The sequence below is a fragment of the Rhinopithecus bieti genome, unplaced genomic scaffold (genome assembly GCF_001698545.2).
Source record: "Rhinopithecus bieti isolate Rb0 unplaced genomic scaffold, ASM169854v2 scaffold_5246, whole genome shotgun sequence".
In the NCBI taxonomy this organism is placed as follows: Eukaryota; Metazoa; Chordata; class Mammalia; order Primates; family Cercopithecidae; genus Rhinopithecus; species Rhinopithecus bieti.
The window spans coordinates 1,236,650-1,242,289 of record NW_016804704.1 but is presented as its reverse complement, the minus strand read 5'-3'; positions in this window follow the sequence as shown (position 1 = coordinate 1,242,289).

The window sequence follows — 5,640 nt, the reverse complement described above, 5'->3', positions numbered from 1 at the left end:
AAAAAAAAAAAAAAAAAAAAAAATCAGTTAACACTTTATTGATGAATACAACAAAATAGAGTCTGCACGAAATTCAAAATTTTAAAACAGTCAGAAGTATAACATTTGTCATTTGCAAGGCAGAATCCAAAATATTTGGCATTCAAAAGCCAGAAAACATGGGCAAAGGCCTTGAATAGACATTTCTCAAATGGCCAACTGATTTACGAAAAAAAGCTCAGCATTACTGATTATCAGAGAGACGCAAATTAAAATGATAGTAAGACGATTACCTCCCACCTTGTAAGGATGGTGACTTTAAAAAGATGGACGATAACAAGGGTTGGTGAGGATGTGGAGAAAAGGGAACTCTGGCATACTGTGGGAATTTAAGCTGGTGAAGCCGTTATGAAAAATTCCATGAAAGTTCCCCAAAAAAATAAAAATAGCCACGCATGGTGACTCACACCTGTAATCCAATAACTTTTGAAGGCTGAGGTGGAAGGATCGCTTGAGCCCAGGAGTTTGAGACCACCCTGGGCACATAATAAGATCCTGACTCCACAAAATAATAAAAATTAGAATAAAAAAATAGCTGGACATGGTGGCTTGTGCCCCAGTCACTCTGGAGACTGAGGTGGGAGGATCACTTGAGTCCAGGAGTTTGAGTCTGGGTGAGCTATGATTTCACTGCTGTACTCCAGCCTGGGTGACAGAGCAATACCCTTTAAAAAAAAAATAGAACTACCATGTGATCCAGCAATCCCACTACTAGGCATATGACCAAAGAAAATAAAATCAATGTCTTCAAGATATATCTGCACTCCCATGTTTGTTGCAGCACTATTGACAATAACCAAGATATGCAAACAGACATAGTAGACATCAGTGGATAAATGGACTTTTAAAATGTGGTATATATGCACAAAGGAATATTGTTCAGCCTTACAAAAGAAGGAAATCCTGTCATTTGCAAGAGCATGGATGGACCTGGAGGACGTTATGCTGAGAGAAATAAATCAGGCAGAGAAAGAGAAATACTACATGATTTCACATATACGTATACGTTAGTCCATTCTCACACTGCAGATAAAGACATATACAAGCCTGGGTAATGTATAAAGAAAAAGAGGTTTAATGGACTCAGTTCCACATGGCTGGGGAGGCCTCACAATCATGGCGGAAGGTGAAAGAGCTTACACGGTAGCAGACGAGAGAATCAAAGAGCCAAGTAAAAAGGGTCTCCCCGTATAAAACCCTCAGAGCTAGTGAAACTTATTCACCACCACAAGAACAGCTTGCAGGAAACCACCCTCATGTTTCAATTATCTCCCACCAGGTGCTCCCACAACACGTGAGAACTATCAGAGCTACAGTTGAAGATGAGATTTGGGTGGGGACACAGCCAAACCATACAATGTAGATCCTAAAAAAGTTGAACTCACAGAAGCAGGGGGTAGAACGGTAGTTACTAGGGGCTGGGAAGGTAAGGGGAAGGGGAGATGTTAGTCAAAGGATACAACATTTCAGTTCGACAAAAGGAACAAGTTTAGGTGACCTGTTGTACAACATTGAGACTGTAGTTAATGATATATTGTGTACTTGAAGATTGCTAAAAGAGTAGATTTTAAAGATTCTTATTACAAAAAAATACAAGTGTGTGAAGTAACGGATGTGTTAATGAGCTTGATGTAGTTATTTCACACTGTAAGCGTGTATGTGTCAAAACATCATCTTGGACACCATGAAAAAATATATTTATATATATACTATTTTCATTTGTCAAACACTGAAAAATTCAGAGAGAACAAGATTGAAGAAAAATGAATGGAGGTGCAATGACTGATAGAAATGAAATTCAGTGAAATGTATGTGTAAGTAAAGTTGCAGAAGAGAGGAGAGAGACTAGGACAGAGAAATACACTTGGAGAAACAGTGATTGAAAATTTATTCAATTTGGTAAAAAATCATTATTTCTAGAGCCAAAATGTTCAGCAAACTTAAAACGTTTAGAGTAATATAACAAGAGTTTAAAGGTGAGGAGAGGAATAAATTAACCTAAAGAGTTGCAAGTTTTCTGCATTTTTTTTTTGACTGAAAAGTTAAGGATTACAATCCTCTGAGTGATCATTAAAAATAATTAAGGAGTTATAGTTAGAAAGTCAATATGTTAAGTAAAATGGAATTTAAAAAGCATTTGAATATTTCAAAAGCGAGTAGAAAAGGAGGAACAGATAAATCTTTAGTAAAATTCAGACCCAAATCTAACCCTACCCTTAATTGTATTCAACGTAAATTGGGTAAAAACTCAAGTTAAAAGGCAGAGATTGGCTGGGCATGGTGCATGCCTGTAATTCCAGCACTCTGGGAGGCTGAGGCAGGCAGATTGCTCGAGTCCAAGAGTCCAAGACCAGCCTGGGAAACACAGCAAAACTGGGTGTCTACTAAAAATACAAAATACATAAAAAATACATACAAAAATTAGCTGGGCATAGTGACGTGTACCTGTATTCCCAGCTACTTGGGAAGCTGAAACATAAGAATCGCTTGAACCTGGAAGGTGGAGGTTGCAATGAGCCAATATCATGCCACTGTCACTCGAGGTGACAGAGCAAGACTCTGTCTTAAAAAAAATAAAGAAAGAAAGAATAATAAATAAATAAATACCAGAGATTGTCAGAAAGGTCCATCTATATACTGTCTCTAAAAAATACACCTTAAATATAAAGACACAGATTGGATGAAAGAAAATGGATGAGAAAGATGTACCCTGTGTTATGTGTCAAAATGTGTCACACCCTGCCCCACCCCCTGCCACAAAATTCTTATATTAAAGTTCTGGTCCCCAGCATGTGAGGATGTGACCTTAGTTGGAAATACGGTCTTTGAAGATGTAATCAGTTAATTATGATGGAGTATGGTGGGGCCCTATATGGGGCCTCACTGAATATGACTGGTGCCCTAACAAAAAGAGAACATCTGGACACAGACACACACACTATGTACAGATGAAGGGAGAGGCCAGCGTGATGGGTTCTCAAGCCAAGGAATACAAAAGTCACCAGCAAGCCACCTGAAGCTAGCGGGGAGGCATGGAAGGATTCTTCCTCAGAGCCCCAGAAAGAACCAACCCTACCGGCACCTTGATTGCAGGTTTCTGGTCTCCAGAACTGTGAGATAATGCTAATTAATGCATTATCTTGTTTCAGTCACTCAGTTTGTGGTACTTTGTTAAGGTAGCCCCAGCAAACTAATACATCATGCAAACAGGAAGCGTAGGATGACCAGAATGGCTATAGTAGTATCAGATAAAATTAACTTCAAAACAAAGAACATAACCAGATATCAAGAAAGGCATTTCATAATACTAAAAGCATCAGTTAAACAGAAAGACATAAAATTGAAATTAAATTAGAAACCAATTACAGTAAGATATCCAAAAAAAGCCCAAATATTTGGAAATTAAACAATGTCTAACTAATCCATGAACCAAATAAAAATTACAGGAAATTAGAAAATATTTTGAAATAAATAATAAAACACAACATAAAATTTGCAAAATGTTACTTAAAACTGCTAAAAGGAAATTTATAGCTTTAATTGTTTACAGTAGAAAAAAGAAAAATCTAAAATCATTTACCTAAATCTATACTTTAAGAGCCTAGTTGGAAAAAAAAACAAAAAGCAAGCGGAATGAAGAAAATTAAGACAGAGAGACAGAGGGGAGAGAAAGAGAAAAAGAGTGAGTGAGTGAGTGAGTGAGTGGAAGAAACAGCAGAGAAAATGAGCAAAGCCTAAATGGTTTTTGTTTTTTGTTTTTTTTTTAAATCAATGACAATTATAAAATTATCTCAACTGATGGAAACAGGTGGGAAATATGAATTACCAGGGTCAGTAATGAAAGAGCAGTTATCACCACAGGTTTTCTGAACAGTAAACGAGTGTATCATCAAGAACAATAATTCAACAACTTAGATGAAATGGAAATCTTCATGGAGAAATGAAATTTACCAAAACTGACACTGGAAGAAAAAGAATATCTGAATAGTTCTACATTTATTGTAAGTCACTAAAATCTATTGCTGCCATGACAAATTACCACAACTTTGTTGATGAAAGTAGCACAAATTTACTATCTCACAGTTGTGTAGATGAGAAGCCTGGTAGAGGTTTTACTGAGATCAAACCAAGAGGTCAGCAACATTCCATTCTGTTCTGTACCAGAGCCTCCAGGAGATAACGTGTTGCTCACTCAGGTGTTAGAAGAATTCAGTTCTACCCAGGTATAGAATGACTGAAGTCTTAATTTCCTTGCTGGCTGTCAGCTGGGAACTGTCCTTGGCTCTTAGAGGCCTCTTTGGGGGTTATCGTTCACCGTTAGGGGTCAGTAACAGGGGCTGAATTCTTCTTTCACTGACACCTCTCTGGCCTAGCTCAGAAATATTCTCAGATTTTAAAGACTCATGTGATTAGACTGGACTCACCTGAATAATGATAATCTCACATTTCAAGTTCTGTACCCTTAATCAAATCTGCAAAACTCCCTTTGTCTTGTAAAGTAATATAATTACAATTTCCAGAAATTTGGCATGAACATTTTTGGGGGGGACATGATTCTGCCTACTGCAAAATCTTTATCAAAAGGCTTCCCAACAAGAAAACTCCAGGCCCAGATGGTTTTATTGGTGAATTTTATTTACCATTTAAAAAAGAAACAACAGCAGACTTACTCAAAATCTTCCAGAAAATGAAGGAAAGTTGAGAGGGAGACCACGGAGTCTCTACAGGTGTTAGCAACAATTCATCAACAACACAGAAAATTGTGTATATTAACTAAAACACACACACACCCACACATACAGAGTAGAATGCAGAAAACACTTGGTACTGAAGATTACACTCAACCCAGTCTTTGCTTCTACCTTCTTCCCAGGAAATATCTTGCTTGAGCACAGACTGTTCCTCCCAAATGTCTCACTTTTGGAGATCTCAATCCGTTCTTGAGAGGTAGCTGGCATTGCAAGAAAGGGAACCTCAGCAAAGAAAGTATTGATTTTGCTGTGAATTGTCACATATTAAGACTTTGGGAAGGAAAAGTAATAGACTTCATTTTTGTTTAATGATGCAAGGAGAAGATGACAGCCACCTTGGTAAAGGCCTTGTTTAGCTTGTAGTGAACACAAGGGTCATACTCTTTTATGAGACAACATCTAGAGCTTTAATGCAGAGCTTTCATCACCAATTAAGAGATTTAACAAGTGGAATGCAATGTAGACTTATCACATAGGCCATATAGAAATGTGGGGCTTTGGTTGAAAAGAACTGGAGGTGACTCCAGAATGGTAATGAGAGTCAGGGAACTGCTTCAGTGATATACTCAACACTATTTCTAGAAGAGCAAAGGGCAATAGTTTAGAATTAGAATGTAGTGTTACACAACATTTCAGCATCATGATATTAACTTCAGCACTGCCAAAGATGCCTTCCTCTATCTATATTTTTATAAGTTCAAGATACTTGACCACGCTGTGGCTGTTTTCTGATCTTTAAAACGGGTGTAATAGAAATACATATATTCTAAGTTTTATGTGAGTATCAAATCCATCAGAATGTTCTTGGTGACAGGAAACCGGGCCCAAAGTGTCTTCACCAGTGGACATT